We start from the raw sequence: 26,426 nt of genomic DNA, 5'->3' as shown, positions 1-26,426 counted from the left end.
TCTGATGACGCGCAAATGCCGATCCAACGGCGTGTGGTACACGACACAATGACGCCATTTCGGAGGGGGCAGAGAATAGAAAATCGGTAACAAACCAACGCGGCCCCCGATTTGAGCGTCGGAAGGGATTCTTCGCCTGATCGCCAATTACGATATCCGCGTCGGGCAACAGCAAATCCCACCCGGGATCTCTCCGGAAAGATCGCATTTTCCAATTCTTTCCCTGTTTGCCCCTGCGATGTTGATCCCATGCACAGCTTGCGCGGATTTAAAATTGCCCCCATTGTTTGTGGCACAAGCTTACTTTGTCACACATTTTTATAGATGCATGACAAGCTTATGAGAAAAGGGAGGGGAGGCGGTAATTTGAAGGTGGTTGCTTCTGGGCTGGAATCTGAAACTGATGAGCAGTTCTCAAAATCTAGCTTCATTGCAAAATGGTAATTAAACTGTATTTAAGCAAAGTGTTATTTACTTACCAATAATTAGATCTTGTAAGTTTAAGACATCATCTTAGCTGCAGGATAATACTTTGTGCATTGAATGATAAAACATATCACCCAACACACTGTGAGCAACATCAAGGGAGATCCTTTCATATCAAAGGATACATGGCAACAACTGTAAGATAGAAACCCCCGCTGAGTTCCAAAAAACACTTAAACATCCGTTAAAAGAAAATTACTGCAAATGTCAGAATCTGAAACCCTTTTCAACCTTTTTTCCCCTTTGGTTCCCCCATCTCCCCCCTTTTGTTCACATTTTACCTCTCTCCCGCCCATGTCCCCCCTCCCGCCACATCCACACCTGTCCTTTGACAAAGGGTCATCTGGACTCAAAACATCAGCTCTTTTCTCTCCTGACATTGCTGCCAGGCCTGCTGAGATTTTCCAGCATTTTCTCTTTGGTTAAACGCCGGGCCGGAGAATCGCTGCCCCCCCAGCCTTGATCCCGACGCCAGCTGCCGGATTCTCCGGCACGGTTTTTCGGCGGGGGCGGGGGGGGGGGGGGGGGGTCGCGTTGTGCTGGTCAGGCGACGTTGGCAGCGAACCCCCGCCGTTTCTTTGCCCCGCGATGGGCCGGGTGGCCACCTGTTTTCGGCCAGTTCCGCCGGTGTAAATCAAACCAGGTCCATACCGGCGGGACCTGACTCTGCAGGCAGCCTGCGGAGTCCTCAGGGAGGGCGCTGGGGGATCTGGCCCCGGGGGGGGGGGGTGCCCCCACGGTGGCCTGACCTGTGATTGGGGCCCACCGATCCGCGGGCGGGCCTGTGACGTGGGGGCACTCTTTCCCCCCACGCTGGCTGCTGTCAACCTCCGCCATGGCCGGCGCGGAGAAGAAACCCCCTGCGCATGCGCTGGGATGACGCCAGCACACGCTGGCACTCCCGTGCATGCGCCAACTCGCGCTGGCCGGCGGAGGCCCTTCAGCGGCAATTGGCATGGCGCCAAGCCCTTCCGTACCAGCTGGTGCGGCGTCAACCCTCCGGCGCCAGCCCAGCACCTTCCGGTCGGCCCGACGCCTGAATGATTCCCGCCACTCCTCGGCGCTGGTACGGCCGGCCCACCGGGTAGGGGAGAATCCTGCCCATTTGTTTAAGAAATTACCTGTGATCATTGCTGAGGGCACCACATAAGTATCCAGTTGGTAATGAATTTCAAAGTCACCAATTTTTCCTGATTGTCACCTTGGATTTACAGAATTCCTTACACTACTAATGTCATAAGAGCCACTTATTGATAGATTGACTGCTGAGATGCGCTGACCTCTCTGTACTGAGGTTCAAATTGAAATTGGTGGGTATTGGTGGAGTAGCAGAGAAAAGCTAGAAATCAGGTGAAATTACTTTAATGCCACCTAAAAGCAAAAATTATAATTTGAAACATTTAGAAAGAGGGTTTAAACTAGTGTTTTAAGCAGTTTTTTCATTCAGACTAATCTTGGTCTTCAATGTAACCTATTAGTCCTCATCTGCCACAGATGATGAGATTTTGCCATTTTTGGATTAGATTCCTGGACTCTAAAGATCACTGCATTTAACTGCTCAAAAAACGGTATTCAATTTAATGCATTGTTTATGAATGTCATCTCAATTATATTATTAAAGAGCTTTCTCTTGTCTGGGTGAACTGAAAGCTCAAGGAATTAATAAGAACTAAAGTACCAACACTAACAGGATCCAAAATTGTGAGGTGGATTCTCAATTGTCCAACATCAGCAGTAGGTTTCCCAATCTGGCGGAGAATGGAGCGCGGCTGAAAAATGGGATCGGCGCCGGGAGCCAATCATGTTCAGCTGCTCCTGTCCCCTGTTGGCAGCGGCAGCAAACTACATGCTCCCGACAGCAGAAAGACACAGATGAGTGATTTGTATCCATTTGCATCTGATTTACAGGCTGGGAGCCCAAGTTTCCACCCCCCAGAGTGGAAAATCCTCCCGGTGGGATTTGGTGCAAGTTTTCCCAAGCGTGGCTCTGATGCGGTGGGTCCCGTGGTGGGTCAAGGGGGTCAGTGCATAACTGAGGTGCCCCCAAAGTCCATCGGAAAGCCACCTCCCCCATAACACAGGTCCTGACCCCCCTCTGCCTAACCTCAATTCCCCCAACTCCCCCATTAGAGGCCCCTATCATAGACCCCATCAGAGACCCCCAATAGAGACCCCCATCAGAGACCCCTACCTGAAAGATGAAGAGAAGTCCAAGCAGTAGAGTAAAAAAAAAATCACTGCATTTTCACTTACCCTTCCCTAACATCTGCTGCCTCAGACTAAAGTGTTTAAAGCAGCAGCTGTTAAAAGTGTCAGAGACTTCCTTAAAAGCCAAGTACACTTCAAACAGCTTCAAATCCCTTGACAGCCTTTGAAATGCAAATTTTCCATTCAATTTCACACAGCAATACATTGCCAGTGATTGACAGTTTTCTTACTCCAGAGACATCTGCTTGGTGGATGGTTGATTTATATTTCCCTTCACGCTGGAATACATTTCCATTACCATGCTTTGATGCTAACCACAATGTTTATAAACACACTTGTCATGATTAACAGTTCCTCGCCATAACAAAAGCAGCTAAGTGCTTTCACTTCCTCTTTTTCACAGCAGAACTTAGCAAGAGCTGTCCAATCACAGAATCACATCTAATTCTAGAAACTATGTTCAAGGTTTTGCAAGCAGGAGTTGGTTGAGTACAGTCAGCACTCTGCTATGGTGAGCAGCTGAAGGAACATGCTGTTGGATACAATCTGCCAGTTGTTTGCTTGCATAGGATGTATCTTATGCTAAGGGTATGCTTTATGTATGCAAATGTGTTCTTATGTGGAAAAAAAGACTATACAGGGAATTTTATAGAGGTGATACAGGCCTTGGCTGCCAGCTGGTGAAGGTCTGTCTTGCCTCCTCCTAGGAAAGCCCAACAGTATTATATACCAATCAGGCAGTTGAGAGGATATCGGTGGGCCCTCCACAGGAACAGAGACTAAGGGTGTGAAGTAGCACTAGCTGAGAGCTGTTGCCAATCAATATTTTGCAGCAATGCCACTGGCGAGCTGGTGGCTTCTTGGCAAAGACACCTGCCTGGGTCTAGATCTTCATTGGATCCCTGTTGTCAAGTGAGTCATGGCAGTAGGGGTATCACAGGGTGGGGGTTGTGGGGATGGTGAAACAGGGGACTCGCAAATAGGGGCAGGGGTGTGTGTCTCTCAGTGGCTCCTCCTTCCCGATGAGGGGAAACATCCCGGATAGATTTGCTTGTCGTGCTCCCTGCACGGGGGCAGGCCTGACTGCCTCAGGTTTAATGACAGCAGCAGCAGGATGAGGCCCTCAATTGCCTACTTAAGGCCTCAATTGATGACGGGGCCGGAAAGCCATCCATGAGCCTTCCTACCATGGAGTTATTCAGTGTGGAGGCCAGGAGGTGGTGGGACCCCCACCTGCCATCATCTCACCTGAGTAAATGCCCGCTTCACCTCCAATATTACTAGAGAGCATAACATACTACCCTATGAATCACATGTAAGGAGTAATTGTAGTAAGTTTGGACTGCCAATAAGGACCCTCTTCCACAAACAAGACATATCAGCAAATGGACTTAATTTTAACGGTTCAAGATCATGGGAATTTGTGCCTGACATTCTGACAAACACTGTTGGCAGCTCTCCCCAGCCACTCAGGTTGTAAAACTACCTGCAGATGACCAGTTAAGTTATAATAATACTTTTTGTCACAAGTAGGGTTACATTTAAACTGCAACAAAGTTACTGTGAAAAGTTGAATTTATATGTGTTTTTTCTGATGTGATTTGTACTTCTGAGGTGACATGGAAACAGCATTATTCCGAGGCAACTGAAGAAAATGGCTCCACAGATTCCCCAACCAAATTACACTGCAGGAAGCTAAGAGCATCAGATATAAACCATCCATTTGCTAAGTGGTTTTTACCTCCTTTCTTTCAGCCTTAAGAAATTTGATAACTTGAGGAAGCCAGTGGTCATAGGACAGAGATTTATTTAATATATGCAATATTCTGCTGAAGGCAGTAACCCGCTGCCACTCCAGTCCTTGCTGGGACAGCTAACCACACAAGGCCCTGCTTTGGGCCAGCTTTCATGTAAGTCTGCAACGAAGTCCAGCTAGGTGGCATCCACCCCTTACCTGGAAAGCCCATGCTCCATGAGTCCTATGGGGCGATCAGCAGTGGTTTTGCAGTGGTCCTCGAGAGGGTTATACCAAGAAGAATAACTGTGCATGCTCTTTCATTCCACTGGATTTGCAACAATGTAGATAAGGAGAAACCTGCCGGACAGGAAGAGTCAAAGAGATCCAAAGTGATTCTGCGTTATACTTTTTAAAAAAATGTTTTTTATTGGGTTTTTTTGCACATAGTATATTTACAGGTGTACACAAAGAGAAAAAAAGAGAAGATGATAAAAGCAAAAACACTATATAATTAGAAAAACCACGTAAATTAAAATCAAGGGTGGGAAAGTAAAAACTGGGAAGTGTTTATCCATAGAAGCACTGGAGAGACAATTACATTATACATATCTTGGGGGGGGCCTTCTTTTATTCTGTTATTATTTAACAAAGAGAGTACACACAACGCCAGTAATACAAAATTGATCTGGGTGGGGAGGCGCCTGGCCTGGGTGGTGCCCCTGATGTTGCTTGCTTCTCCCGGTTGGTTTTCGCTGCTGTTGTTGTGCGTTTGGCTCTGCTTCGGCCGTCCGTCGTTCCTTCCTCCTGTACCTTCTTACTCTCTGTTGCCCTGCTGTGTTCGTCATGGTCATTGTCATTTCCCGTGCTCTCCTTCCAGTTTGTGTTCCCTCGTTCTCCCCCCCCCCCCCCCCCCCCTCTGGCTCCCCTCAATTTTCTTTGCCCTCTGTCTTTCCTTCTTCCCTCCACCCCCACCCCACCCCCCTACCCCCCCCAGCCCCGCCCAATGGTCATTTATTTTCACACGTAATTACTTGAAGTTCTCTTCAGTTCTCTTAAACTTAAAGATATTACATGGCATTAACTTCTAGTTTTTAGTTTGTTAAAAGTTATTTAAGGAAACGGAGTCAGCTATATGCTGCATTATGTTTTTATATTATCACTACTCACAGGGAGAGTTGATGAAGGAGGCTATCTCTTTTTTTGCAGTAGTGCCCCATTACGGATTAATAGATCAGTTGTATTTAGCACCATTGACAAGTAGCTTTCAATATCATTGAAGCCTTCCTCATACTCTTTACTCTTCATTATTTTGTTGGTGCTGATTTTACTTCAGGAAGGAACATTTCTGGGCACTCAACTTTAGTAAATTCAAACTAGCCTAAGGAAGTTAGTAATTACCAAGTATTCTGTCACACTGATAATACAGGTTTGATTTCACTTCTCAGAACAGTGCCCTGCATTGCATCCAATGACATTTACATCCATCATGAATTCCACCGAGCCCTTTAATAACCTAATTAATTATGACATGAGTTATGTGTTCATAGATGCAGCATGATGTTGATGAGCCCGAAACCACGAACATTAATTTCTGTTGTCATCCTTTCCACATGAAAGTTCAACATCCTGTTAACCCAACTAGGAATCAGCATCACTTCTACATTAATGAATAGTGACCAATCACGAGCATTTATTCATTTTTACACCGCTGTAAGATTGACCTGTTGCATGTACATTTAATTACAGCAGCTTTTTATGTATCGTGTGTAATAGAGTTCTCTTATACATTGGGACTGGCTAATGGTTCTTTCTACATTTAAAAATTGAATCAATACAGGCGAATAAATAATACGAATCAACATTAAGATGTGGCAAATACGTTATGTAGGTGGTTTGGCAGCACGGTAGCATAGTGGTTAGCACAGTTGCTTCACAGAGCCAGGGGCGCGGGTTCGATTCTCGGCTTGGGTCACTGTCTATGTGGAGTCTGCACGTTCTTCCCGTGTCTGCATGGGTTTCCTTCAGGCGCTCCGGTTTCCTCCCACAAGCCCTGAAAGATGTGCTTGTTGAGTGAATTAGACATTGCTGAATTCTCCCTCAATGTACCTGAACAGGCGCTGCAGTGTGACAACTACTGGATTTTCACAGTAACTTCATTACAGTGTTAATGTAAGCCAATTTGAGAGACTAATAAAGATTATTATTATTGAATGAATTTTGGAAAATTCTGCTTCATTCATTCAGAAAACTACAGACCACTATGAAACTCAATACAAAATCATTTGATAGGAGAGAACTTGAATATTGCTGAAAAAAGGGACATGCTGATGAAACTTTTTATCTTGCACTCATCATGACAGATTTGCAAGAATACCAATTGTAAAGGAAACAATAATTTATACTGCGTGAGAAGAGTATGCTCATTGATTGGTAATTGGCTCTGATTGGTAGACATTTGCAGACAGAAGGAGCATGTCTTTGCACTGTGCCTTTTTCAATTCGACAAACGTTTGGGGTACAGCCATTCATTCCTCACAGCAATGCCTTCGTTAATCAGGGCTGACCTGCCTGATTTGATGTTAACCACAATCTTGGTAGCGAACTGTTCCCTCATGCATTCTCCATGACAATGTCTATCGAAGTCAGAGGCTACTTGCCAACTAATCGGCACTCTCTCTTCATGCAGTGTAAATTGCTGTTACCGTTACAATTGGTATTCTTGTGAATCTGTCCTGAAGAGTGCAAGACAAAAAGTTTCATCAGTATTTCAGCAAAACAAAATCTGAGGTCTTCTAGGGACTAAACGATAGACCCCTAAGTCTATCTGGGAGTTATTTGCACAGAAAAAAACAAGAACCTGCGGAAAGAAGGACAACGCATATGGCATTACTTTATGTAAGATCGGAACATCCCACAAATTGGACTTTTATTAAATTTAAAGCCAAAGGTTTCATGGACATAAACACTGCAAACAAACAGGCAGAACCTCAACACAAAGAGGCAGGGTTAATCTTCAAAGGATGTCAATACCAAAACCAAGTCAATACTATGTAAAGACATTGGGATATTACCATCTCAAAGACAAAACAGTGGCTATTAGACAATCCAATTAAAGAAGTGTCATGTGAGAGTACCTTTAAGAAATGGGTGTTTATAAAATAGCTGAAGTGGATGTACCTTTAAGAAATGGGTGTTTATCAGTCGTGTCAGAGTGTGGGTGGAGCTGGGCTGTGTCAGCTTCTACTTTTGCTTTGGGCTGTCTGCAACAGGGTGTGTTTAATTTTGTTTTAGATTTGGAGAAGCTGCAGTCGCAGCAAGATGTGTATGAATCTCTGCAAGCTAAAGAATGTTTATTTGGTGATTTCAAAGTGGTAACTGCTCTCAGTAGAGAAGTTAAACCTGATGTCTTTCTGTAAAAAGGGTTCTTTTTTTGTCTTATGAATGTTGAAAGGAAAGATTAAGGGCGCGATTCTCCACATCCCACGCCGGGTGGGAGAGTCACGGGAGGGCCGGGCGAATCATGCCACGCTGCCCTGGCACCCCCCGCGATTCTCCCACCCCCCCAAAAATGGCGTGTCGCATTTTCCGACAGACCGCTCGGAGAATCGCCGCTCGCCGTTTCTCACGGCGACCGCAGATTCCCCGGCCCGAATGGGCCGAGCGGCCTGCCGAACCTGACCGGTTCACGCCGGTGCCAACCACACCTGGTCGCTGCCGGCGTGAACAGCGCGCGACAGGTGAGTGTGGGGCCTGTGGGGAGGCGGAGGGAGGATCGAGCACCAAGGGCGTGCTCAGCAGATGTCTGGCCCGCGATCGGTGCCCACCGATCGTCGGGCCGGCGTCTGTAAACGACGCACTCTTTTCCCTCTGCCACCCCGCAAGATCAAGCCGCCATGTCTTGCGGGGCAGCAGAGGGGAAGACGGCAACCGCGCATGCGCGGGTTTGAGCCGGAAAACCTGCGCATGCATGGCTGACGTCACTTCGGCGCTGCCGGCCGCATCATTCTTGGCGCGCCACTTTGATGCAAGCGTCAAGGCCGGGCGTTCGGGATTCATGCACCGCCGCTCCTAGCCCCCTGGGGGGGGGGGAGAGAATAGGGTGCGAGGAGTGGCGTCCGACGCCGGAGTGGAATACTCCGGGTTTCCCTCCGGCGTCGGCACTCAGTCTCCCGTTGGGAGAATTGCGCCCTAAGAGTTACTTATAGAGTACTGTATTCTTTGGGGGAATTATAGGTGTTGATAGTTGTTAAGATGTTTACTGTGGGTTTATAAAGTGTTAACTGGTTTCATAAATAAACATTATTTTAATTTAAAAGTACTGTAGATCTCTGTTGCATCACACCTATTGAAGTAGGCCCATGTGCTCCCCATACCACAATCAATTCAAAGTTGTGGGTCAGGTGAATTCCATGATACACTTTGGGGTTCTCTCAACCCTGGCCCACAACAGTTGGGAGACCATCAGACAACAGCCATCATACAAACAAACATTGAGAACAGCTAAGGAGAAATGGACTTTATCACGTGTATATCAATTTGGGAGCCAGAGACTTCACACCTGAGTGATCCATTGCTTCAGTCATGGAAACAACATTGCAATGAATGGGTTTGTTTTGACCAAGGCAGGAACTAGGCAAAAGAGATTAAAAAGGTGCTAAACACTGACCATTCAAACGGAATGACTCAAACAGGAAACCTGGTTTGACATTTTGGATAAAGTTTGTAATAAAAAGGCCTAGGTAGTAGGATCTGTTACTGCAGTCACTGAGGAGAATTGGGAATGGTCAACCTGATTCACAGACCTACACTTCACACTGGAAAGACCAACTGTGTTGGGAGTAGTACCAGCCAGATCCAAGGGATACTGGGGCTACATTTTAAGGATAGTTTAAGGGTAGCGGCTAAGTCTGGAGGGCATTTGAGTGTAATCAATTGAGGTTTGGGCAGAAATGTAGAGCTTTGCCTGTGATTTTTCAGTGTAGACTTTAGTTGTGGTTTCGAGTGTTGTGCTGTGTCATTACACTAGTTTAGAACTCTTGTATTACGGCATTCGGAGTGTTTTTGTTAATAAACAAGTTTGTGGTTGAGCCTAAAGCTGTGCTTGTATAAATTTGTCCTTTCTAAAAATCCTAAAGTCAAGAACAGACAGTAAGGGTAAACATGCACCTCTTATAGAACATAGAACATAGAACAGTACAGCACAGAACAGGCCCTTCGGCCCTCGATGTTGTGCCGAGCAATGATCACCCTACTCAAACCCACGTATCCACCCTATACCCGTAACCCAACAACCCCCCCCTTAACCTTACTTTTTTTTATTAGGACACTACGGGCAATTTAGCATGGCCAATCCACCTAACCCGCACATCTTTGGACTGTGGGAGGAAACCGGAGCACCCGGAGGAAACCCACGCACACAGGGGGAGGACGTGCAGACTCCACACAGACAGTGACCCAGCCGGGAATCGAACCTGGGACCCTGGAGCTGTGAAGCATTTATGCTAACCACCATGCTACCCTGCTGCCCCTCTTATATTTCATAGTCGCGGGCAGACCTGTCAAAGAAGTCGATTGTGGATACAGTCTTCATGTAGAAGCAGCAAGAGATTCCCTATTGCTCCTTGGAATGGGTAAAATCTTGTCCGATAATATTGTCTGCAGCACTTCCTCACCCACCTTTCATCCATCCTGGACTGCTCCCCTTCTATTATAATTGCACATAAGAGATTAACCATTGAGAATCCCAAAGTTGGCACTCAGAACCCCGTATTGTGAGTGGGTGAAATATTTCCTGGTGATTTCAGCATCCTCAGACTTTTAGAAGCAAGTCCAGTTCAAATTAGTTGAAAGGCAAAGCAAAATGATGCTTTAAAATCTCCAGGCTATGGGCTCTAAAGTAAATATTTCCACTTCCATCAGCCAATGCTAGTAACATATACATCACAATATCCGATGGGAGCGCAGCTCATGGGATTTCAGAACTCCAGTGCTATGGCTGCTAATTTTAATTTATGCTAATGAGATCATCATAGCATTGGTGAACGTAGGCATGAAAGATCTTCGATCAGGTGGAGAACTGTCACACAGGTGTGACAAACAGAAACAAATTTTGTTCTAGAATCCACAGCCAAAATTCCAGTTTCATTAGTTTATGCCGGTGGCATGGTGGCACAGTGATTAGCACTGCCGCCTGACAGTGCCAGGGACCCAGGTTCAATTCTGAACTTGGGTGACTGTCTTGTGTGGAGTTTGCACTTTCTCCTTGTGTCTGTGTGGGTTTCCCCCGGGAGCTCCAGTTTCCTCCCACAATCCAAAGATGCGCAGGGTAGGTGGATTGGCCCCGCTAAATTGCTCCTTGGTGTTAGGAAGGGTTAGGTGATAGGGTGGGGGAGTAGGCCTAGGTAGGGTGCTCTTTCAGATGGGCTGAATGGTCTCCTTCTGCACTGTAGGGATTATATTAAAGGATTCTATGCGAGAAATCATCCAAAAACTCATTCTTTATCAGGAGTGTATTTTGTTCTCAAAGTGATCTCCTGCTGCTTGTTAAAATGCTAAATTCAGGAACTGCATCTGCAGGATATACTTCAAGCTTGCGTCTATGCAACTTCACATTGTTTACAAAATGTATGCTATAAGTGACCTTTAAAGTGCTTTCCGATCTGCAAAGACCAAATGAAAAAAAATGGATTTTGGTGGAAAAGATCAATCCGATTTGAAGGAACCACGTGAATCATAAGATATGATATACTACTATTTACTGCCCCAAACATTTGGAGTAATATTACTGGTCTGAATGGAATATAATTAGTCCATTAAGACACTTTAATAAAATGGATGGACTGTAATTGCTCTCATTTAATAAGTGGAGATAATTTGTCTGACAGTTAAGATAGAGGACTATTCTAATCCTGACTATAATTAAAGCATTTAACTTGAATCACAATTGACTTTGATACACACTTAATCACATCCTATTGACCACAAACATTATGATACCTTAGTAAACAATTCCTGTTCCTTAATGTAGAAATAATGTAATAATAAATCTGCTCATTCAAAATGTTACCACAACTGCTTATCAACCTTAGCATCTCCCCTAGCTTGAAAAGAAAATCTGAGTATGAGCAGGATATATTAAAGAATTAAAGAAGCAAAGAATAAAATATTAGTGAGCCATTTGTATATATGCTTAATTAACCTGCACTTTTTATGAACATTGATGCACTATCAATTACGATGAGCCGAGAGTAGAGTGTAATCGAGGCTTTATTACGCAGAGATGTGTGGCCTACAGCAGCTGCTGCTGAAATGGCTGCAGCTCGGAGAGCCCACACATTTATACTCCGCCTACTGGGCAGAGCCAGCAGGCAGGGATCTACCCCCGTACCTGTTGTACAGGAGCCTTACCGTAATACACCTATATGCGATATAAATACAACAGTGGTGACTACCACATTCACCCCCTGTTAAAAAAGAGTCCAGCGGGGGTGGTGGAAGACTATTTACATGCATATGCTAACAGTTTAGGAAAAGTTTACAAATTCAGACGATCGGGTGCCTTGATCCTCCGTTGCGAGCGCCGCAGTCCCGGTGGCAATGCAAACGTCGGTTTGGTCACCGGTGACTCCGGGCGTGTGTTGACCTCTTCTTCATCCCCGGGTGGGACCAAGGGGAGGACAGATCGTCCTGGAGCGGTGACCGCGGTGAGGTGTGCTGGGGCAGAAGGGGGTGTGTGGGGACCTAGCTAGCGCCAGGTCCCAGAGGGAGACTGTGTCTTGGTGGCCGTCGGGGTACGGGTAGGCCTACTGTGGGTTCGCATGGAGTAGCTGTACAGGTCCGGCTTGTGGAGCCGCACGTGTTTGCGGAGGAGAACGGGTCCTGGAGTTGCCAGCTACGTTGGGAGTGAAAACCCGGAGGTGGACTTCCTGGGGAAGGCAAAGATACGTTCATGGGGGTTTTGTTAGTCGCGGTGCACAGGAGCGACCAAATGGAGTGAAGGGCGCCAGGGAAGAACTCCTGCCAGCGGGAGGCCAGGAGATTCCTGGACCGTAGGGCCAGCTGGACGGCCTTCCAGACCGTCCCATTCTCCCGCTCCACCTGCCCGTTTCCCCTGGGGTTGTAGCTGGTCGTCCTGCTCGAGGCGATGCCCTTGCTGAGCAGGTACTGACGCAGCTCATCGCTCATAAATGAGGATCCCCGGTCGCTGTGGACATAGGCGGGGAAACCGAACAGAGCTTTGATGACAGTGGCAGACGTCATATCGGGGCATGGGACGACGAAGGGGAACCTGGAGTATTCGTCGACCACGTTAAGAAAGTACGTGTTTCGGTCGGTGGAGGGGAGGGATGCATTGAAATCCACGCTGAGGTGCTTAAAGGGGCGGGAGGCCTTCACTAGATGCGCTCGTCTGGCCGGTAGAAGTGCGGTTTACACTCCGCGCAGACCTGGCAGTCTCTGGTGATAGCCCTGACCTCCTCGATTGAGTAGGTCAGATTTCAGGCCTTTATGAAGTTAAAAAACCGGGTGACCCCTGTGTGACAGAGATCGTCATGCGGGGTCCGGAGTCGGTCCACTTGTGCGCTGGCACATGTACCTCGGGATAGGGCATCGGGGGGCTCGTTCAGCTTACCGGGGCAATACAAAATCTCATAATTGTAGGTGGAGAGCTCGATCCTCCACCTCAAGATCTTATCATTTTTGATCTTGCCCCACTGTGTGTTGTTGAACATGAAGGCAACCGACCATTGGTCAGTGAGGCGAGTGAATCTCCTGCCGGCCAGGTAATGCCTCCGATGTTACACAGCTTCTACGATGGCCTGGGCCTCCTTCTCGAAGGAGGAGTGCCGAATGTTGGAGGCATGGAGGGTGCGTGAAAAGAACACCATGGGCCTGCCAGCTTGGTTGAGGGTGGCGGCCAGAGCGACGTCTGATGCATCGCTCTCGACTTGGAAGGGGAGCGTCTCGTCGAACGCATGCATCGCGGCCTTGCCGATTTTGGCCTCAATACGGTTGAAGGTCTGGTTATCCTCGGCCGTCAGGGGGAAAACTGTGGATGGAATGAGTGGGCGGGCTTTGTCCGCATAGTTAGGGACCCACTGGGCATAGTATGAGAAGAACCCCAGGCATCATTTAAGGGCCTTGGGGCAGTGGGGGAGGGGAAGTTCCATGAGGGGGCGCATGCGATTGTGGTCGGGCCCTCGAACTCCATTCTGAACCACATAGCTGAGGATGGCTAATCGGTTAGTGCTGAACACGCACTTCTTGTTGTAGGTTAGGTTGAGGAGTTTGGCGGTGTGGAGGAATTTGTAAAGGTTAGCTTCGTGGTCCTGCTGGTCGTGGCCGCAGTTGGTGACGTTATCCAGGTACACGAAGGTGGCCCGCAGTCCGTACCGGTCAACCATTTGGTCCATCTCACGTTGGAAGTCCGAGAACCCTACGGAGGTGGTAAAGGAGGCCGTCCGCTTCAAATGCGGTGTACGGGCGGTCCGCCTTGTGAATGGGGAGCTGGTGGTAGGCAGATTTCACTGTCGAGAAGACCCGTTACTGTGCAATCTGATTGACCATATCAGATATGCGTGGAACGGGGTACGCGTCGAGCTGCATGTACCAATTGATGGTCTGACTGTAGTCAACGACCATCCTGTTTTTCTCCCCAGTTTTCACCACTACCACTTGGGCTCTCCAGGGGCTGTTGCTGGCCTCGTTAATACCTGCTAATAGCAGCCGCTGGACCTCAGACCTGATGAAGGTCCTGTCCTGGGTGCTGTACCGTCTGCTCCTGGTGGCGACGGGTTTGCAATCCTAGGTGAGGTTTGCAAACAGAGAAGACAGGTCGATCTTAAGGGTGATGCACTATCAATTGACCACAGAAGCGAAGTTGTAGTCCGAAACTGAAGGCTTTAATAGACAAGATGTTTAACCAGCAGCTCAGGTACAGAAAGGAAGCTGTGGGGAACACACGGGCTCTTATACCCCGCCTTACATGGCGGAGCTACCTTACAGCTCTAACCAATGGGTGACTAATGTTACATACCATTGGGCCAATGAGCAGCAAGCCTTATCCACCAATGGTGTCTCGACATTGCTAGTAATACCTCTAGTCATACTACCGCATTCACCCCCTGTTGAAAAAGAATCCGGCGGGGGGGTGGTGGCGGCTTGGTCGCCCGACCATAACTGGTGGTCCGCCCGGGTTGAATAGCATGCTGGTAGTATGACTAGTGTTGAGGTACTGCACTACTTTCGCACTGCGTCTGCCCACTGGCCCACAACTATTTACAAAGACATAATACAATTTCGAAATTACACAATTGGCCATGTATATGTCACATTAAAAGGTCCATATACAGTTCATAGCGACACAACCAGACGGTTGGGGGCCTTGGTTGTCCTTTGCGACCGACGGAGCTTTGGCGGAGACGTCGGGGGAGGTGCAGGTGCCTGTGACTCCGGGAGCGTGGATCCAGTCCCCGTAGCGGCTTCAACACCCCTAGATGGTGCTGGTGAGGGTGGCTGACCCGGGGAGGGGGCATCCAGACCTCTAGATGGCGCTGGTGGGGAGGTTGACTGGCCAGTGAAGGGAGCGTCTGTAGAGTGCTACGATGGGCGGGGGGTCCAGACAGGGCCGGTGGGAAAAACAGTTGTCTAGGGCAGGGGGCGACAGTGAGGTGCGCCGGTGGGGGGGGGGGGGGGGGGGGGGGGGGGGAGGGTGGGGCTGGTGGCGAGGGCGAGGGAGGTGATCCGGTGGGCGCCAGGTCCCGTAGGGAGACCGTGTCTTGTCGGCCTTCGGGGTACTCCACGTACACGTACTGGGGGTTAATGTGGAGTAAACGGACCCTCTCGACCAACGGGTCCGACTTGTGCACCCACACGTGTTTCCGGAGCAGGATGGGCCCGGGTGCTGCCAGCCAGGTCGGGAGCGAGGTCCCTGAGGAGGACTTCCTAGGGAAGACAAAGAGACGTTCATGAGGCGTTTGGTTAGTTGCAGAGCAGAGCAGAGACCGGATGGAGTGGAGGGCATCTGGGAGGACCTCCTGCCAGCAGGGGACTGGGAGATTGCTGGACTGTAGGGTCAGTAGGACAGTCTTCCAGACTGTTCCGTTCTCCCTCGACCTGTCCGTTACCCCGGGGGTTGTAACTGGTCGTCCTGCTCGAGGTAATGCCTTTGCTAAGCAGGAATTGACGCAGTTTGTCACTCATAAAAGAGGACCCCCTATCACTGTATGTAGGCGGGGAATCGAACAGGGAAAAATTGCTGTGGAGGGCTTTGATGATGGTGGTTGTGGTCATGTCGGGGCAGGGGATGGCGAACGGGAAGCGGGAGTACTCGTCAATCACGTTCAGGAAGTATGTGTTGCGGTTGGTGGAGGGGAGGGGACCTTTGAAGTCCATGCTGAGGCGTTCAAAGGGGCGGGAAGCCTTCACCAGGTGCGCTTTCTCCGGATGGTAGAAGTACGGCTTGCACTTCGCGCAGATGTGGCAGTTCCTAGTGACTGTCCTGACCTCGATGGAGTAGGGCAGGTTGTGGGTCTTTACGAAATGGAAGAAACGAGTGACCCCCGGGTGGCAGAGGTCCCTGTGAAGGGCTCGGAGGCGGTCCACTTGTGCGTTGGAACATGTGCCGCAGGATAGGGCATCAGGAGGCTCGTTTAGCTTCCCGAGACGATACAGGATCTCGTAGTTATAGGTGGAGAGCTCGATCCTCCACCGCAAGATCTTATCGTTCTTTATCTTGCCCCGCTGTGCATTGTCGAACACGAAAGCTACCAACCGTTGGTCCGTGAGGAGGGTAAACCTCCTGCTGGCCAGGTAATGCCTCCAATGTCGTACAGCTTCTACTATGGCCTGTGCTTCCTTCTCAACCGAGGAGTGGCGGATTTTGGAAGCATGGAGGGTGCGCGAGAAGAAGGCCACGGGTCTGCCCGCGTGGTTGAGGGTGGCTGCCAGAGCTATGTCGGACGCGTCGCTCTCAACTTGGAAGCGGAGGGACTCGTCGATGGCGCACATCGTGGCCTTTGCAATGTCTGCTTTGATGCGGCTGAAGGCCTGGCGGGCCTCCGTCGACAGAGGGAAAGTAGTTGTTTGGATGAGAGGACGGGCTTTGTCGGCGTAGTTGGGGACCCACTGAGCGTAATAAGAGAAGAACCCAAGGCAGCGCTTCAGGGCCTTGGAGCATTGAGGGAGGGGGAACTCCATAAGGGGGCGCATGCGTTCCGGGTCGGGGCCTAACACTCCATTTCGCACTACGTAGCCAAGGATGGGTAAGCGGTCGGTGCTAAACACGCATTTATCCTTGTTATACGTTAGGTTCAGGAGTTTTGCGGTCTGGAGGAATTTGTGGAGGTTAGTGTCGTGGTCCTGCTGATCGTGGCCGCAGATGGTGACATTATCGAGATATGGGAATGTTGCCCATAAACCGTATCGGTCGACCATTCGGCCCATCGTTCGCTGGAAGACCGAGACCCCGTTTGTGACACCGAAGGGAACCCTTAAGAAGTGGTAGAGTTGCCCATCTGCCTCGAACGCAGTTTACTTGCGATCACTTGCGCGGATGGGGAGCTGGTGGTAGGCAGACTTTAGGTCTACCGTGGAGAAGACCTTGTACCGCGCAATCCTGTTGATCAGGTCGGATATATGGGGTAGGGGGTACGCATCCAGTTGCGTAAACCTGTTGATGGTCTGGCTGTAGTCGATGACCATCCTGTTCTTGTCCCCAGTCTTTACTACCACAACCTGGGCTCTCCGGGGGCTGTTGCTAGCTTCGATGACCCCTTCCCTCAGGAGCCGCTGGACTTCGGACCTGATGAATGTCCGATCCTGGGCACTGTACCGTCTGCTCCTGGTGGCGACGGGTTTGCAATCCGGGGTGAGGTTTGCAAACATGGAGGGGGGGTTGACCTTGAGGGTCGCGAGGCTGCAGACAGTGAGGGGGGGTATAGGGCTGCCGAATTTAAACGTTAGACTCTGACGGTTGCACTGAGAATCCAACCCTAGGAGTGTGGCTGCGCAGAGGTGGGGGAGGACGTAGAACCTGTAATTCTTGAACTCCCTCCCTTGGATCGTGAGGTTCGCTACACAATACCCTTTTATTGCAACTGAATGGGAGCCGGAGGCCAGGGCGATTTTTTGATTGACGGGTTGGACAGGAAGGGAACAGCGCCTTACCGTTTCAGGGTGTATAAAGCTCTCCATGCTCCCCGAGTCAAGCAGACAGGACGTCTCGTGCCCGTTGATCAATACCGTCGTCGTCGCTGTGGAAAGGGTGCGGGGTCGAGACTGGTCCAATGTCACCGATGCCAATCGTGGCAGGAGTTCAGAATCGTCTTTGGGCGGAGTGTGGTCACCCGTGCTGGGGTCCTTGGAGCCGGTCCAAGATGGCGGCGCCCACTGGTCGCACATGGCTGGGGGTGGACAAAATGGTGGTGCCCATCCCCCGCACGTGGCGTCGGCAGAGTAAGATGGCGGCATCCGGAGCCCCACGTGGCGCTGGGGGAAGAAGCTGGCGATGTTCGTGGGCCGCTCGGAGCAGCGGCGATCTCCACTCGCCGCCCGGAACCGCAGCGACCGCCCGGGCCTGGCAGACTGCCATGAAATGGCCCTTTTTGCCGCACCCCTTACACGGTGCCCAACGGGCTGGGCAGCGCAGTCGGGGGTGTTTCGCATGGCCGCAGAAATAGCAACGGGGCCCAGCGGGGTTGCCGGGGCATCTCGCAGCACCGGCCTGAGGCGATTCAGAGTCCGCTGGGGGGGAATTCCACGCTGCCCAGGGGGCCACCGCGCGGTCAGGGGCGTAGGCGCAGGCATTTCAGGAGGCCACGTCCAGTGAATCGGCGAGGGCCCGTGCCTCCGTGAGGCCCAGAGTGACTTTCTCAAGCAGTCTCTGGCTGATTTGTGGGGACTGCATACCCGCAACAAAAACGCCCGGATCAATAGTTCAGTATGTTCGTTAGCCGAAACTTGTGAGCAGCTGCAGTTCCTCCCTAGCACGAGGAGTGCATGATAGAACTCGTCTAGTGACTCACCAGGGCTCTGCCATCTCGCTGCCAGTAGGTGCCGGGCATAGACTTGGTATACTGGGCGGATATAATGTCCTTTGAGTAGTTCCATTGTGGAATCGTAGTCCGTAGCGCCCTCGATGAGCGTGTAGATGTCCGGGCCCACACTCGAGTGCAAAATCTGTAGTTTCTGCTCCCTGGTAGGTGTGCTTTCTGCCGTGCCGAGGTAGCCGTTGAAACATGCTAACCAGTGCTTAAAGGTTGCGGCGGCGTTAGCCGCGTGGGGGCTGAGTTGTAGACACTCCTGCTCCATGCGGTGCTCCATCCTATAAAATCTTGTCTATTAAATTGATGCACTATCAATCGACCACAGAAGCAAAGTTGTAGTCCGAAACTGAAGGTTTTAATAGACAAGATGTTTCCCCAGCACCTCAGGTACAGAAAGGAAGCTGTGGGGAACACACGGGCTCTTATACCCCGCCTTACAGGGCGGAGCTACCTTACAACTCTAACCAATGGGTGACTAGTGTTACATACCATTGGGCCAATGAGCAGCGAGCCTCCTCCACCAATGGTGTCTCGGCATTGCTAGTTACTGTAATACCTCTAGTCATACTACCACAAAGGGTCGTGAGACCGCAGACAGTAAGGGGTGGTAGAGGCCCGCCGAATTTCAGGGTTAGGGTTTGGAGGTTGCACTGGAAGTCCAGGCTGAGTAGCAAGGCAGCGCAGCGGTTGGGGAGAACATAGAGCCGGAAGTCGCTGAACTCTACGCCCTGGATGGTGAGGGTGGCGATGCAGTACCCCTGGATCGCCACGGAGTGGGATCCGGGGGCCAGGGAGATTCTCTGGATAATGGGGTGTACCGTGAGGGAGCAGTGCCTTACCGTATTGGGGTGGATGAAGCTCTCAGTGCTCCCACAGTCCAGAAGGCATGATGTCTTGTGCCCATCGACCTTCACTGTCGTCGATGCGGGCGCGAGGTTGTGCGGTCGGGACTGGTCGATCGTGATGGAGGCGAGACGCGGCTGGTGTTGGAAGGTCCCTGGCTGGTCAGCGGCAGTTGCAGGTGATGAGCGGTCCAATGAGGTGCCCAATGAGCAGGGGTCCTGGGGCAGGGAATATGGTGGCGCCCACAGGGCGCACGTGGCGGGCGGCATTAAAGATGGTGGCACCCACAGGCCGCACATGTTCTGAGGCGAGCAAGATGGCGACGCCCACTGGCCACGTGTTCTGAGACGAGAAAGATGGCGGCGCCCATGGGCCACACAAGATCTGAGGCGAGGAAGATGGCACCGCCCACAGATCGCACGCAGGGGGTGCAGGGACAATAGTGGCGATCGAGCGGGCCTGGCTCACAGCAGCGAAATATCCTTTCTTCCCGCAGGCCTTGCAGAGCGTGCTCCACGCCGGGCAGCGCTGCCAGGGGTGTTTTGTCTGTCCGCAGATGTAGCTTTTGGGTCCCCCGGGGTTGGTTGGCTGCCGCGCGGCGCAGGCTTGGGGTTGGCTGGGGGTGGTCGCTGGTGGGGTCCACAATGGGGTGTTCGCTGATGGGGTCCATGATGTCCAGGAGTGGGGGGGGGGGGGGGGGCGTGCGGTCGGGGGTGTACGCCTGGACATTGCGGAAGGCGACTGTAAGTGAGGTCGCGAGTTTCTTGGTCGCCGCGAGGTCGAGGGTGGCCCCTTCTAAGAGGCACTGGCGGATGTACGCTAACCCTATGCCCGTAACAAAAGAGTCTCGAATTAGGGGTTCAGAATGTTCAACAGCCAAAACGACCTGGCAATCGCAGTCCCTCGCCAGGGCGTGCAGGGCACGCCAGAAATCTTCCACAGACTCACCGGGGAATTGATGCCGCGTGGACAGGAAGTGCCTGCCGTAGATTTTGTTGGTCTGCTGAGTGTAGTTCTCCTTCAGTAGCACCATGGCTTGAGCGTTGGCAGGCGTGTCCCGGATGAGGGGAAAGATATCGGAGCTCAGCCGCGTGTACAGGATCTGGAGCTTCTGTGCCTCTGAGGGTGGTTCTGTCGCAGATCCAATGTAGGCTTCAAAGCAAGCTAGCCAATGTGCGAAGGCCAACTTGGCGTTGTCTGCTTGAGGGTGCAGCTGCAGGTGATCAGGCTTGATGCGGAGATCCATCGTTGTAAAATCTCTGCGTAATAAATTGATGCACTATCAATTACGACGAGACGAGAGTAGAGTGTAATTGAGGCTTTATTAAGCAGAGATGTATAGCCTCCCGCAGCTGCTGACGAAATGGTTGCAGCTCGGAGAGCCCACACATTTATACTCCGCCTACTGGGTGGAGCCAGCAGGCAGGGATCTACCCCCGTACCTGTAGTACAAGAGCCTTACCGTAATACACCACATATGCGAGATATTATCACAACAGTGGTGACTACCACAAACATACAAAATAGAAGCAGATATAGGTCATTCGGCCCCTTGAACCGGCTCCGCCATTCAATAAGATCATGGCTGATTTGTTTGCATTTCAAGTTCTACATTCTCATCAACCCCCGATAACCCCTTTGATTCCCTTTTCCAACAAGGATCTATCTTCCTCTGCCTTAAACAAATTCAGTCACCCCATGTCCACCTCCCAAAGTCGCACAACGTTCTGAGAGGAAAGATTTCTCCTCATCTCTGTCCCAAAAAGGCGACCCCCAATTTTAAATCCCCTTTGTTCTGGACACACTCACAAGAGGAACCATCCATTCCATGTCCACCTTGTCAATTCCGTGCAGGGTTTTATAGACTTCAATCAAGCCACCCCTCACTCTTCTAAACTCCAGCGGAAACAAGCCCAGACTGTCCAACCGATCTTTGACTATTTTCTGCTTCACCGTGAGGGGGGTCCCTTCTTAAAGCACAGGTCACAGGTGGTACTGAATCATCTAGCCTATATGATATATTACCGGTAACTGCCCAATGGTTTCGGAGGTAAATAGGTTTTTATATTCTATCAGTTCTGGAGGATGGTGCTGCAGAGTGCTTAAGTCTGGACCAAGGTGGATTAGCCCCAGTGTGATGCAGTCCCGAAGACCCAAATGTGGCCTCATGCTTTGGTCAACGATGTGAAACTAAAAACTGTCCTGTCTGAAATGGAGGGTGACCACACCTTCCGTGTGGATCGTTTATCAGTCATGAAGTCCTTCTGATGTTGGGTCCAGGTGCAGCATATGAGTCGATTTCCCGCAATGGCTGACTGGGCAGGATATTACACTTTGTTCCTGTGTCGACCTTTACTTTTAGTTTGTCCCACTGTAGGCATTGTTTAACATGGTGAAGATCTGACCTTTTTCTGTAATGGTATCAATGCTCTCAAACTAAAGTGTTTTGGAGACTCCGCCTTGTTTACCTTGATCAAGGTCCAATTCATTTATCCCAGGCTGGATTTTCCGTTTTGTGGTGCCAGAAGCATGAATCGCGATGGGGAGACATTGCGCAATAGAAAAATTGATGTTGGCGCTGGCGCCGATTCTGGCACCGTGCTCCGACTCCTCCCTCGTGGCAAAATCGAAGTTTGTGTCCCGTCCCGGTGGGGCCACGCAAAATTGTAATTTGTATGGATTTTAATCTCATTAGCGAGTTGGACACAGTATGCTCCGCCCATCCGCTATGCCCCACCCCTCTCAGGCGAGCATGAATTGGTGCAAGTATTTACAAATGGGGCCTGGGCGCCAAGGCTGCTGAGGGGGAGCGAAAAGGCAAGAAACCTTTTTAAAACTCTCCAAAAGTGAAGCGCTTGCTAGGGGGTGGCTGCTTGGGCTGGGGGGAGTAGCAGGGAGTGACTTGGTGACAGGTCTGTGGACTTGGGGTGTTCCGCCTTGGGATCAGGGTGGCCTGGCTCAGACCACCATTGCTGCAGTCTGTGGTTTAAACCACCCCTTTGGTGCTACTTACAGGCCCCTGGCTGCTCACGCTGCTGACTGCTCACCGTGTCCCGTAAATGTTCACAGAGCCTCTGGTCATTTGGGTGCCCACCCAGGCCTCCCCTCTGGAAACCCTCAGACCCCAGCTGACCCATCAGCGGGATGGGCGTGGCCAAGCTCAATCAGTGGCTCACCAGGTGCTGCCACTCCTCAGTGCCCTCATCAGAAACACAGCCCCACTGCAGGGGAAGCAGGGGAATAGCAGAGCTCATCCCAAAACAAAGGACACATGCACCGTGGCCTTTGGCACCCACCCTGGCACACTGCCCCTCTTAGGGCAAGGGCCTCAACAGTGACACACTCAGCTAGCCCACTCACAGGGCCACCAGCTGTCTCCAAGCCCTGCCTGCCCACTGCGCCCCTGCTCCCATCTATCCTTCCCCCGGTCAGGTTATCACAACCTGTGTGTCACACCCAGGACCGACATCACATGGCAGCCATGCTCCCAGCAGATGCACACTTCTCTCACTCACCACCATCTGTAGGACTTGCTGACAAACAAGCCTCTGAGCATGGGGGTGATTGGTGGCACACTGTGACCCTCTCTACCGCACAACCAGGTGCCACCCTGCTGGTGGGATAACACACAGTCCACCCAGTTAGGACACCCACAGTAGACCCCACTGTGGGAGACAGGACAGGGCCTATCGCTGACATGGGTTGTGGCAGTCATCAGTACCCCTGTTGACAGAGAAGGGTGGTGAGGATAGAGGCTCCCTGGTGCCACTCACTGATGGAAAGTGTGGAAAGCAACATATTGGGGGGACCGGCTGAGAGATTGGGGGGGGTGGGGGGGGGGGGGGGGGGGGGGGGGGGGGGTGGGGGGGGGGGAGGGGGGGGGGTTGGGGTGGACATGTTGAGGGTGGCGCTAAAGTACAACTCAAGGTCACATGTAGCCTGTTGGATCTGGATGGGGAAGGGAATACCCATCTTGCTAACATGTCTTCTCTTTACCCCCCTGCAGAGAACAAATTCCAGAGTACAGCCAGGAATGTTCGCTATCTACCTGGTTGCAGCTGCTGTTGCAAACTAAAGGAGGCTGATGGAACAGGGCCTGCTTGGGGAGGACCCAGCACAAGAGGAGCCTGCCCCAGAAGAGCAGAGGCAGCTGGTGTGGCTCGAGTGCCCGCCATTCAACAGGCCAAGGAGGAGGTGCGAAGGAGGCGTCACATCAGGGCATGTATATTCCGTCGGCGCCTTCCCTTCTCGGAGCTCCTGGACCGGCTTTGTCGCTAAAGATTGGGGCTAACCAGTGAGACTGTGCGCCACCTGTGCCAGATGGTGGCACACCTAGCACCGCAGGAATTTGGGGAAGGACACCCGCTCCCGGTGGCCATCAAGGCCGGCCTGAACCTTTAAGCCTCTGGATCTTTCAAGGGATTGAGTGGGACCTGGCTGGAATCTCTCAGACACCTGCACACAGGTGCACCCGCCTATGTGCCCGGCAGCAGACTTTATAACCTTCAGTCTGGACCAGGCCCACCAGGATCCCGGGCAGCAGGATCTGCTGCCATCGCTGGCATTCTCCAGGTCTAGGGGGTGATTGATGGCACGCATGTCCCCTTACGAGCACTGACTCAATAATAGGAAGGGGTTCCACTCCCTGAATGTGCAGTTGTTGTGCAACCACCAGCTGCACATCATGCAAGCGTCAAACACCCAGGCAGCGTGCATGATGCATGACACCCTCTATGGTTCCTGGCACATTCGAGGCACTCCCTTGGGTGAGGGGTTGGCTCTAGGGTTACATGAGTTACCTGGTAAGGTGCTGGCTAATGATGCCTCTCTCGAGGCCCAATACGATGTGGAGGCCCATCATAATAATGCCCATGCAGCAACCAGGAGTGTCATTGAGCAGTGCATCTGCATCCTTAAGAGCCACTTCTGATTCCTGGACTGCTCTGATGGGACTCTCGAATATACCCCAGGATGGTCTCGAGCATTATGCTGGCCTGTTGCGCCCTGCAAAGCATCGCTTAGCAGAGGGGTGACATGTTGGAGGAGGAGGAACGCTAGCTTTATAGGGTGAGGATGATGCCCAGGAAGTGCCGTGTGTGGAGCCTGGGCTGCCAGGACAGTCCGACCAACATGCGCTCCAGGGTCGCTGCACATAGGACATCCTCATCAACTCCTGATTTGCCGACCAGGAGGCCTGGCAACCAGCAGCTCCACCACTTATCCCACCTAGCCATTCCTCCCCCCACCCGTCCTTCCCCAGAGCCACTCACACCTTCCCTGTCCCTCCTCTCTTCACTGCACCTGCCCTTTCACTTCTCTCTTCAGTGCACCTTTCCTATCCCACAGCCCTTCCCTCCAGTTTCCCTGTCCCTCCTCCGTTAACTGCACCATCACTGTCCCACAATACTTCACTCCACCCCACCACCCCTTCCCTCTAGGAGGGTCCTACCAGCATCACCACAGGGCATTGGACCTGGCAGACAGTATCAGCGGGTCTTGTCCACAGGATGGAGGATGATGACAACTATACATTATTGTGCTCCGATCCCAATCTATCACCTATGTGCTACACCTGTGCCAATTAAAAAACAATTTTCCAATTAAGGGGCAATTTTATTGTGGACAATCCAGCTAGCCTGCACATCTTTGGTTTTTGGGAGTGAGACCCACGCAGACACGGGGAGAATGTGCAAACTCCACAGAGACAGTGACCCACGGCCGGAATCGAACCGGAGTCTTTGGCGCTGTGAGACAGCAGTGCTAACCACTGCACCACCCATGCCAACTTAAGTGGTGTCTAACCTTCTAATTTTACATGGCCTACTGCCCCTTTTAGGTATGACCTCACGCAGAATGTCAAATGTGGAGGTGGCCTGCTATGTATCTCGCCCTCTGAGCTGGGATGCCTTTGACAGCCGTCCTCTGGAGCCTGGACCTGGATGGGCCTGGCTGATCTGATGACGACCTGCCACCTGTTCTGCCTGTTGCCCATCAGATGCGCCAGTGTCAGGTTGGGGGATTTGGAAGGGCTGAGCTGTGGGAGGCACTGGATGGCCCCCTTCACTTCCTTCTTCCTGCTCTCATCTGAGCCATGGTCTCGATGCCCTCGAGCATGGAGGAGCACTGAGACTGGGACACGTCTCTCAGCGTGTGAGGCATGTCCCTCCTGCCTCTGTCATGTCCCTCTGGCACTGTACAATGTCCCTCTGAGACTGTACCATGTCCCTCTGAGACTGTACCATGTCCCCCTGAGTCTGTACCATGTCCCCCTGAGTCTGTACCATGTCCCTCTGAGACTGTACCATGTCCCCCTGAGTCTGTACCATGTCCCTCTGAGACTGTACCATGTCCCTCCAGCCTCTGTTATGTCCCTCTGGCACTGTACAATGTCCCTCTGAGACTGTACAATGTCCCTCTGAGACTGTACCATGTCCCTCTGAGACTGTACCATGTCCCCCTGAGTCTGTACCATGTCCCCCTGAGTCTGTACCATGTCCCTCTGAGACTGTACCATGTCCCTCCTACCTCTGTTATGTCCCTCTGGCACTGTACAATGTCCCTCTGAGACTGTACCATGTCCCTCTGAGACTGTACCATGTCCCTCTGAGACTGTACCATGTCCCTCTGAGACTGTACCATGTCCCCCTGAGTCTGTACCATGTCCCTCTGAGACTGTACCATGTCCCTCCAGCCTCTGTTATGTCCCTCTGGCACTGTACAATGTCCCTCTGAGACTGTACCATGTCCCTCTGAGACTGTACAATGTCCCTCTGAGACTGTACCATGTCCCCCTGAGTCTGTACCATGTCCCTCTGAGACTGTACCATGTCCCTCCAGCCTCTGTTATGTCCCTCTGGCACTGTACAATGTCCCTCTGAGACTGTACCATGTCCCTCTGAGACTGTACAATGTCCCTCTGAGACTGTACCATGTCCCCCTGAGTCTGTACCATGTCCCTCTGAGACTGTACCATGTCCCTCCAGCCTCTGTTATGTCCCTCTGGCACTGTACAATGTCCCTCTGAGACTGTACCATGTCCCTCTGAGACTGTACAATGTCCCTCTGAGACTGTACCATGTCCCTCATGCCTCTGTTATGTCCCTCTGGCA

This window comes from Scyliorhinus canicula, chromosome 10 (genome assembly GCF_902713615.1).
Source record: "Scyliorhinus canicula chromosome 10, sScyCan1.1, whole genome shotgun sequence".
NCBI classification, from domain to species: domain Eukaryota; kingdom Metazoa; phylum Chordata; class Chondrichthyes; order Carcharhiniformes; family Scyliorhinidae; genus Scyliorhinus; species Scyliorhinus canicula.
This window is presented reverse-complemented; position numbering follows the sequence as displayed.